This window comes from Anas platyrhynchos, chromosome 8 (assembly GCF_047663525.1).
Source record: "Anas platyrhynchos isolate ZD024472 breed Pekin duck chromosome 8, IASCAAS_PekinDuck_T2T, whole genome shotgun sequence".
Classification (NCBI taxonomy): domain Eukaryota; kingdom Metazoa; phylum Chordata; class Aves; order Anseriformes; family Anatidae; genus Anas; species Anas platyrhynchos.
This window is the reverse complement of record NC_092594.1, coordinates 39,977,786-39,988,775: the sequence shown is the minus strand read 5'-3', so window position 1 is coordinate 39,988,775 and position 10,990 is coordinate 39,977,786. Positions and strand designations below refer to the sequence as shown.

At 47.0% G+C, this 10,990-nt stretch overlaps 1 long non-coding RNA gene across 2 annotated transcripts; it reads right to left on the bottom strand.

Annotated features, from left to right (window-relative positions):
* Positions 1-1,023: 1,023 nt before the first annotated feature.
* On the bottom strand, positions 1,024-6,279 carry LOC140003042 (uncharacterized). 2 transcript variants are annotated; one of them, XR_011810976.1, is made up of 7 exons: positions 6,253-6,279; positions 5,926-6,066; positions 5,391-5,451; positions 3,787-3,930; positions 3,641-3,693; positions 3,151-3,244; positions 1,024-1,115 (listed from the first exon to the last, which is right to left on the bottom strand). It is a non-coding gene; the product is annotated as an uncharacterized lncRNA (long non-coding RNA). The 2 variants fall into 2 exon arrangements; XR_011810977.1 differs by having other exon boundaries at positions 5,926-6,036; positions 6,253-6,277.
* Positions 6,280-10,990: the final 4,711 nt, after the last annotated feature.

The window sequence follows — 10,990 nt, the reverse complement described above, 5'->3', positions numbered from 1 at the left end:
CTGCTTTACTTGAAAAACATGCAGAGAGCAGACAGGTGACCTGTGGTGTTTCTAGAAGCAACAATCCCCATGCTTTTGCTGCAGCTTTTAACATTGAAAGGACGACACGACCAGGCCAGTAACTGGAACTTTTTCAAATGGAATTACGTCAAACAGGTTCATCATCACTTGCAAAAACAGAGAACCAGCATTCACTAGCACGCCAGCCCTGACACCCACCTCCTCCGCAACGCTGACTACTACTGATGCAACATGCTACGGTGCAATACCTCTCTGTTCCCAGCTCCTTTACCTCATCTGCTCACTACATTTACCTGAGAAGTGTGCCCGAACAGACTTATTCTGCAGAGATGAAGAAGGTGGCCCTGCTCACTCTCTTGGCACTACTGCACTTATGCACTCAAGGAACCATACCCCACGGTTTCCCAAAAACAACGTACCTGGCAACCCCTCATAAACGTACTTCTAATACGTAAATTCAAGGACATAAAGCCTAGAAGGCTTTATGGTCTAAAGACTCGACAGACAGAAAACACACAGGCAAAAGCTCCAGAAATATAACAAACTGTCCCTAAACTTGAAACAGACTACCCCTTACGTGCCCACTGCTGCCATTTTCAGACACATGCTCACACAGGGAGCTTCCATGATACATTTCAACTAAACCCTGCTCCATCACTTTAACAGCAAGGTTGTAACTTTGATAATATTTGACATACAGGCAAAGACTCACAGAAAGCCCCGTAATTCGGCAAAAATCAGAAGGGACCCAGAACCACAAAGCAAACACACAAAGTAACATCACCATACCATCCGTAAAACTGCCATAACAACTACTCACCTGAGGAAGAGCTGCGTGCAATACAGGCACCTACTACTACATTGCTTTACAGTGACAGATCCTACCAGTTACCAACTCAAAAAGATATGCGTACCGGTTTCTACTGGAAAACGCATCAGTCCATAGACTCTGACCCACCTAAAGAACCCTGCAACTGACTGAAGGAAAAACAAAGCGCTTACCCCAAAAAGCAGCCCAGGCAGAATGAGCTCTGTCATGGAATACCTGCAACTCAGTTACCACTAGGTCCCACCTGGAACCTGAAGCCAATCACCTGGGAAAGTGCAAGGGGGAAAGCACAAAAAAAAAAAAAAAAAAAAAAAATCAGAAAGGAGCAGTAGCTGTGGTTTCTTTATTCATTTATATGGCTTAGCTCAACAGCATGCAGAGTGCAGACAGGAGAGCTAGGGTGTTTCTAGAAACAAAAATCCCCATGCTTTTGCTGCAGCTTTGAATATTAAAAGGACAAACTGACCAAGAAAGTAACTGATTTTTTTTTCCATCTGGAATTAGCTCGATCTTTTATTTACATAAAAAGAAAAATCTAGGAGCAGAACTGTGGGTAGTTAGGGTCTGGTGGCCGGAAGATGTCGCAATGTACGGAAAGGTGGAGCCCCTCCCTTGACGGACAGCAGTGTGTGGTCTGTGATGTAAGCAAGCGGAAGTGACGCTATGGGCCTCGGGTATATAAGCCCATGTGACTCGACAATAAATGCCATTTGCCATCCACCACATTGGTGTCTGTGAGCCGATGGACCGAGCGGCCTGGGGTTGGTCGCCGTGCCGTTCCTGAACCAGGTCGCCACTGCCCCCTGAAGGCAACACAGAACTGATTGCACACCAAAAAAAAAAAAAAAAAAATCCATTCCACTTGCAGGCAAAATCACTTACTTCAGTAAGCTACCTGTGGTGTAAATGCCTGAAGTAACTAGGAAAATAAAACTAACATTCATACTTTTAAGGAAAAGGTACAGCATTGAAGAGGCTTTCAGGGTAGGGCATAACTGCATTATCTGAGCATTCCCTAGGCTCCCAACCTTAGATGCTATCGCGCTGGGGAAACTTGGTGTGCTAGCTCTAAGGAACACCACGGAGCGTAGAGTGGAGTGGAGACACCACGGCTAGGCTCTGTAATCAGGTGGGGCCTCGATTGTTCTTGTGCACAAAGCTGCACTTTTTGCCACCCTAAGCCAAAGACCTGTCATGTTTTGACAAATGCTGTACCCTAGTGTACTTTTTGCTCATTATAATATCATTATAATACCAAAACACACCTCCATCCCAAAAGCTACCCGCCTCCAAGGTGCGACCACCCCTCACTGAGCATGCGCTCTGAATTTCTCGGAGCCTATTACTTTAAACGGAGACGGGAAAACTTTACACCAATCATAACTAAGATATGCTTGACTAGAGCCACTCAAGCTCCACCTAAAAGATAGAAAATAATATAAATTGGCCCATCGTCAGGGGAGATACCATCCCGAGGACATACAACATCCTTAGGACCTCCTGACTCCTGGGATCAGTCGACGGGCTGAGCCTCTCTTGCCCCCCCATTGGGACGCCTTTGGGTGAGATCTGAATATTTGCTTATAAATCTCTATAGAGTCTTTGATCCTTTTAACGCGTTTATTTCTAGGCTGCGCACCTGTAACACCTGTAACACCTATAACACCTGTGTATTTCATGCATACTAGCTTGCTTTTGCAGATAGTCACTATCACCGGCAATCCAAAAGAACCTGATTACCTGTTGCTGTAATAAACCATACTTGATTGCATTGTGATAGCTCTCATTAATGCAACTAGGGTGAGGGTGGTTATCCGTGATAGTTCAGTGTTCTGAATCTAACCAGACCCCCAGAAGGTTAATGCATTGTTGGTGAATGTCTGAACGGACCCCCAGGTGGTTAATACGTTTTTGGTGAATGTCTGAGCGGACCCCCAGGCGGTTATTACGTTTTTGGTGAATGTCCGAACGGACCCCCAGTTTTGGTGAATGTCCGACTGGTTCAGTACTCTGAATCCAACCGGGCCCGTAACGGTTAATCAGCTACACCCCTTTAACGCGACACTACCTGAGAACCAAAAGGCTATGCTGATGGGTCAAAACACACTACAGGACACTGGGGCCAGGCCCTCCGCTGCACCCACTTAAAACCCATCCCTACACTCACCAAGGTGCAACCCCAACACAAAAAAACAAACAGACGCAGCATTTCAGCACCTGCTTTGTTCCGATTCTAAAGACTAACACCACAGCCCACATTGCCTGGGACACCTGATAAACAGAAGAGAAAGCAGCCATACCCTTTTCAAGCCATCCCTGCACGTGTCGCTCCTTGATCATCTGCAACCTCTTCTCCAATCCTCAACCACTTCTCTAGAGAGCCTGCCATGGCACCTGTAAAGCAAGATGGATACCCTTCGCACTCACCTCGTGCTACTTGGCAGTTCTGCTCCGATCCAGCTCACAACCAGCCCGCCCTTCTCGTGCTGCTCTTCAGAGTGCAGCTTGGCCCCACTCAGCCTGTGTGAGACAAATGTGAAACAAAAAGAAAAGCATAGGCTGAAGCAGCATCCAAAGCCACAGCACAGCTGGGACAGTTACTCTCGTCTGCTGCCTTACCTCCGTGCCCTGCCCTCCCCTCCCCTCGAGGCAGATGCTTCCATCTGCTCTCTTAGGCCAGCTACAACACCCCTGAAATATAAACAGGATTTTTACTGTACTTTGTGTAGTTCAGTAACTGCAGTGACAACTGCACCCCTAAATTACCTTCTATATCTGTTCATCACTCACCTTGCCAAAAGCAGCTCTGGTCGTCAAGTCCCGTGTCGTACACTGTGTTTCAGCTTTAACAAATGAAAACAGGCACAAGAGAATCAATCATTCAGCTGCCAGCATTAGCACCCATCCCTCAACAACACAAAAGGGACCCCATTTACAATACTATCGTTTCAAAACAGCAGCCTCCTTGCCTCAGCACCTCAGAAGTAGATCAAGCCAGTCACCCAGTTGCCTCCCGAGTGCTGAACAGTTCCAGAAGGAGCTCTTTCCTGTGACAGGTTCCTCCAAAGGTTTACGCTCTACTGGGGACAGGAAAGAAATAAAAATAAAAAATTCAAAACCCCATATCTGTAAGCTTTCAAGATTCGACAGACCTCCTCAAGCACACCGTTCAAGTGCTATGCGAGCAGTTGCTCGCAAGCAGCTCAACTCTCCCCCCTCCAGTCTGCCAAACACCACAGAGATGACTGTGCCAGCTGCCCTTCAGTACGTGCCCAGAGGCAGACTGGATATCTTTACCAAAACAGTCCAGACAATGTATTAGTACACCCATGCACTGCCACGTTACCTGTCATCACTAACTGCCAGGCAGGACAGCTCCAGACCAAACACGTACACACACACAGGCACGCCACAAACACTACAAACAAAACACACAACACAAGGCACAAGAAAAAGTGACCCCCAAAAAGAAAGCCCTACAGCAACAGCACGTCAGAACAGGTGCTCTGCACCAGACCCCAGGAGAGACTCAAATGTCACAACATGCAACTGGAAGCAACTGCCAGAACTGGGATGACGGAGGCCTAAAAAGCCTGCCTTCAAGACAAGAGACCAGAAGGATGGGGACTGAAAACCCCCTAAGAAGACACTTAGGAAATCAATTCCCAAGCAAGAGCTCCTGATGCGGCCCAGATGACTTCTGCAAGAGTGAGGATGGAAACAGACGCGATCTCCAACCGAATATGATGCACAAGACCTGAAACAGATCTGCACCCATGCTTTTGCCGCACTTTTTTTTAACATTAAAAGGACAATACTTGCTGGGTCGTAACTAGAACATTCCTAACTGGAACTGGCTCAAACTTTTATTTACAATGAATGAAAGATCTAGGAGCAAAACAGACTATACACCAAAACAATCAATTCCATTCCACCCCCAGGAAAAAATCACATACTCTCATCCCCTCCTGTACCTCAGCCGCTTGCCTGCCCCACGTGGCACATGCTTCCATCTCTTCTCTTTACCCACTTATAGCGCCTCTAAAAGGCAAACTGGAATTTTACGCTATTGGATGTAGGAAAATAACTTCAGTGACAACCACACCCCCAAAATTAACAGCTACCTCTGCTCATCACGCACCAGAGTCACTGCAGAGGCAGCTGGTTGACACATCCTGCACTGCACACTGCATTTCAGCCTGAACAAAAGAAAAACACAGGCAGAAGATAAACATTCAGCTGCCAGCAGTAGCACCCATCCCTCAACAACATAAGCGACCCCAGCTTTACTTTTATCCTTTCAAAACAGCACTCCACTTGCCTCTGGACCTGCAAATTAGGTCCAAGCTTGAAAGGAGCGGCCAGCATCATCCACACCACCGGGGAACACAAAAGGACAAAAGAACCACTGTGCTTGCAAGCGCCCACCTGCCACGCTGCTCCTCTATCCCAGACAGACTCACCTCGGACCCTCTGAGGGAAACACCTGAGTGTCTTCCCTTCGCTTCAGGTAAGGGATGACCAGGCTGACAACACTCACCCTCCCTCACTGCTCCGCGACACGAGGATTTCCCTTTCCTGTCCACGACCGCACAAAGCACCTGCAAAAAAACAACAAAACAAAACAAAACAAAAGACAGAAAAGCACACTCTGAGGCACCTCACAGCCACAGCGTACCTGCTCCAAGACCTCTCTCTTCCCAGCTCTGGTACTTCAGCTGCTCACCAGCTCTAACTCAGATTCTTCGCCCACTGCACCACAGCAAACTCTGCCCAGGCCACACAACACACACTACACAAGCTACATTGCTTAAGACACACGAAAGCTGGAACGTTCCAGCCCAACAATTAGTCACGTCGCACAGGAAGGATGCCGCATACTCCTAGAAACCAAACCTTCCAGTCCTGAGCAGCTCCCCACCTCCTCATTCTAACCACACTCAGCAAACACACTGTTTGACCCTCAAAAAAAAAAAAAAAAGAACATGCACACACACAAAGAAAAACAACCGAGCTCCACAAATGCCAAAAAGACATGCACACACACAAGCCTCGGCAGGGGTAATCAAACTTACCCTTTGCAGATGAAAGAGGTGACTCTGATACAACTCTGCTCAGTCTCTTGGTAATGCTGCATCTACGCTGCCAAGCCATATGTAGCATTCAATCAAGCTGGTTTTAGTCCTCTGGAGAGTTACACAAGTGGGTTTATACATCTAGAGATTAAAATATAGCTCAAAAACAGAAGAGTATCCCACCATCCCAAAAAAACAGTGAGCCAGCAGCCCCTACTAAACATCCCGCTACTGAGTGAATTCCAAGCACTTAAAATCCAGAAATCCATAGGCTCCAGTCTGCCTAGAGAACCCTGCAACTGACTGAAGGAAAACCAAAGCACTTACCCCAAAGAGCAGCCCAAGCAGAAGGAGCTCTCTGCTAGCATGCCTGGGGCTCATATAGCATTCAGCCCCGCCCAGCACCCAAACCCAATCACCCGGGAAAGGGGAGGGGCAAAGCACAAGGAAGTAGGAAGAGAGCAAAAGAAGCAGCTGTGGTTTTTTTTTTTCCTTTTTTTTTAAGATCTGGTTTATCTCAAAAACATTCCGAGAGCAGACAAGAGACCTGTGGTGTTTCTAGAAGCAAAACTCCCCTTTTGCTTTTGCTGCAGCTTTTAATGTTGAACGGATAACGTCACCAAGCAAGTAACTGAAACTTCTTCAACTGGAATTAGTTTAAACACGCTCACCGTCATCTGCAAACACAGAGAACCAGCATTCACTAGCCCTAACCCTAACCCCTAACCCTAACCCCAACCCTCACCCTAAACTCTAACCCTAGCCCCAGCCCTCGTCCCCGAGAACTGCATTTCCCGGTATGCTCTGGGCACCCAACATGGCCTCCCGGAAGTCCGGAGTCCCAGAACTACATTTCCCGGTATGCTCTGGGCGCTCAACATGGCCTCCCGGAAGTTCGGAGTCCCAGAACTACATTTCCCGGTATGCTCTGGGCGCTCAACATGGCCTCCCGGACGTCCGGAGTCCCAGAACTACATTTCCCGGCATGCTCTGGGCAATCAACGCGGCCTACCGGAAGCCTTGTGACGGAAAACTACACCTACCAGCATTCCCTGCACAGCCGGCACGGCCAATCAGAGGCCGAGTTGTCGAGAACTCCATTTAACAGCACTCCCTGGAACCCTAGCCCTTACCGCCCTTACACAAAGAAGCCGCAAGCCCTAACCCTAGAAATCCTCGAAACCCCTACAGACCTAACCGAAACTATCCACCACACTAAACCCCTGAAGACCTATGCCTAAAAGCCCTAACCCAAACACTTAAGACGCTCAAATCCCACACCCACAAAATTAAGATGCTCAAATCCCAAACCCAAAAAAATAGGACGCTCAAATCCCAAACCCCCTTCCGAAAAAGAAAATAAGAAAAATAAATCAAACAAAACAAAAACAACAAAAGGGGTAGACCTGGTGGCATCTGCCCTATAACCCTGCAAAAATCATGAGGGACATAGAACAACAAAGCAAACACACAAAGTAACATTGACATCCTATCCATAAAAGTGCTATAACAATTAATCACCTCCAAAGAGCTTCTTGCAATGAATGCACGTACTACTAGATTGGTTTCCTCTAAAATATCGTACAAGACTCTGACCCACGAAAAGAACCCTGCATGTAGCTAACAGAAGAATAAACAAAGCACCGACCCCAAAGAGCAGCCCACGCAGGAGGAGCTCTCTGATAGAATGCCTAGGGCTCGTATAACATTTGGCCCCGCCCAGCACCCAAACCCAATCACCTGGGAAAGAGGAGGGGGCAAAAAACAAGAAAGAGAGCAGGAGCAGCAGCTGTGTTCTTTTATTTATTTTTTTATTTATTTGTCACCTATCCCTAGTTTACAGCATGCGGAGTGCAGACAAAAGAACTGCGGTGTTTCTAGAAGCAAAATTTACCGTATTTTTGACTCAGCTTTGAACATAGAAAGGACAATACAACCAAGAAAGTAAATGAAATATTTTCAACGGGAATTAGCACGAACCTTTCATTTACATATGAAGAAAAATCTAGGAGCGTAGGAAATTACACATCAAAAAAAAAAAAAAAGACGTAATAAGCAACGCGCATGCGCGGCCCCCGGCCGCCTGCAGTACTTGTTTTCCACCAGCAGGGGGCGGCAGAGGGCGCCCGCGGGCGTCACCGCGCATGCGCGCCCCCGGCCGCCTGCAGTACACGTTTTCCACCAGCAGGGGGCGGCAGAGGTCGCATGCGGGGAAAGCACAAAAAAGCAAAAAGAGGAGCAGCAGCAGCTCTGGTTTATTTACTTATTTATAAGGCTTAGCTCAACAGCATGCAGAGTGCAGACAGGAGAACTGGGGTGTTTCTAGAAGCAAAAATCCCCTTTTGCTTTTGCTGCAGCTTTTAACGTTGAACTGATAACGTCACCAAGCAAGTAACTGAAACTTCTTCAACTGGAATTAGTTTAAACACGCTCACCGTCATCTGCAAACACAGAGAACCAGCATTCACTAGCCCTAACCCCTAACCCTAACCCCAACCCTCACCCTAAACTCTAACCCTAGCCCCAGCCCTAGTCCCCGAGAACTGCATTTCCCGGTATGCTCTGGGCGCTCAACATGGCCTCCCGGAAGTTCGGAGTCCCAGAACTACATTTCCCGGCATGCTCTGGGCAATCAACGCGGCCTACCGGAAGCCTTGTGACGGAAAACTACACCTACCAGCATTCCCTGCACAGCCGGCACGGCCAATCAGAGGCCGAGTTGTCGAGAACTGCATTTAACAGCACTCCCTGGAACCCTAGCCCTTACCGCCCTTACACAAAAAAGCCGCAAGCCCTAACCCTAAAAATCCTCGAAACCCCTACAGACCTGACCCAAACTAAACCCCTGAAGACCTATGCCTAAAAGCCCTAACCCAAACACTTAAGACGCTCACAGCGCCCAAGCCCACAAAATTAAGACGCTCAAATCCCAAACCCAACCCAAAATATTAAGATGCTCAAAACCCTAACCCAGGAGAACCTAACCTGAAAAAAAAAAATAATAAGAAGATCTTAAAACCCTAACCGTAAATAACTGACCAAAAATAAAACCCTAAGAACCTAACCCTAAAAAAACTATCAACACTACAACCCAAAAAACTCCAAAACCCTGACACGCTAACCCTGAAACCCTTAAAACCCTAACCCTCAAATCCCTAAAATCCTAACCGTTAAAACTCCAACCCTAAAACTAAAAACCTTAAAATCCTAAACATAAACCCTGAGAACGCTTACCCTGAAACCCAACCCTAGGGCCCTATCCCTGAAGCCTTAAAACCGCGAATCAATCTTTGGGAAATAACATAGGCTCAGGAGAGGATCTCAGTACAGTAGCATTTGTATTTGAGATTACAATGGCGGGTGTCCCGCAAGCAGGAGGGCACCTACCGATTCCATACACAGTTTATATACTTTTTTTTTTCCCTCCCAAGGACCAGGACCCTCCCGTTTCCCCATTAACTGTGCAATCCAGGTTTATACTCTACCTGGTGCTTCACCGAAAACACACAGCTGCTGGCCTGTTACAAGTCACATTTCTTTTGAGGCTTTTACTCTTTGAGGTGGTAATGTTTCTTACACCGTGATTTCCACTTAATTGTTGTAAGGATTCTGGTTGTCTGCATTTTACAAGGTTGTCTGTTGTAATAAATGACTAAGTCCCAAATAGGATTACAATCAAAGTTTACAATTTATTAAATGAATAGAGGTAAGCAAACAGCACTGGGTGCGCCGGGAGTCTCTGCTCCACCGAGACGCACACAAGTCACAGCAGGCGGCTGGTTTTTATGCTCCTGGGCTAATACATATTCATTACTACTTCTAGAAAAGGCAGGGTTATTATAACTAGTTCCTGGAATCCCAACCCGCCCACTGGCGCATGTGTTATCAGTCTCTGGTGGTCCCTCTGCGGGTCTCTCGTACTGAAGGCTCATAGTCTTCCTCCCAGGCTTTTCCCTTGTCCTTCTCCTTTGTCCATCTTGGCTGGATGTCAGAGACTTGCATAGTGCCCCATGCAATAGTCATAACAGTTAGCAGTTATTCTGAAACCCCTTTGTTCTCTTGTCCCCTATTAACCCGAATTGCTGGACCATTCCTCTGCAAGATGAGAAGAGGCAAAGAGAGCAGGAGGAACAGCAGCCCTGTTTTTGGTCTGGCTTAGTTCAACAGGGGGCAGCACAAGCAACCAGGCTGTTTCTCTTCAAAGACTTGCCTTAGCATTGGTGAAGGAAACTGACCGGGCCGACAACCCTCTTACCTTTTTGCACCACTCCACACCATGGGGACTTCATCTCTCCAAGGCTGCACGAGGGAAGGGCGGAAACAAGAAAAAAAGCACATCCTGAGGCACCTCATAACCACAGCCTACCTACTGCAATACTTGTGTCTCTCTTCCCAGCTGCTTCATCTCTGTGGCTCTCCATCTCCAAACCACATTCTTTTTAACTGCCATGCAGAGTGGCAGTCCTCCGGGCGTCATAGAGCAGCACCATATTTTTTTTATTTTTATTAGTATTTTTTAATTTCAAAATAGCAGTCCGCTTCCCTCTGGAGATGGACAGTAGGTCCAGCCAGTCACCGAGTTGCCAACACAGAGCTTCACAGTTCCAGAAGGCGCTCTTTCCTTTCACCGATTCCTTATAAATGTTATCTACCACTGGCAAAAGCAATAAACAGACTGCAAACATGCACTGCCATCTTTGACAAACTTTATGTTTTCAATTTTATTATTTCAAAGAGAGCAGTCCACTTGCCTCTCCATCTGTGAAGTAGATCAAACCAGTCACTACGTTGCCGAACAAGAACTTGACGGTTCCAGAAAGCGCTGTTACCTTTGACCGGTTCCTCCTAATGTTTACCTACTGCTGGTTTATACATTTAGAGATTAAAATACAGCTCAAAAACAGAAGAGTATCCCACCATCCCAAAAAACAGTGAGCCAGAAACCTCTATTAAACATCCCTCTCCTAAGTGAATTCCAAGCACTTAAAAATTCTAGAAATCTATAAACTCCAGCCTGCCTAGAGAACCCTGCAACTGACTAAAGGAAAAACAAAGCACTTACCCC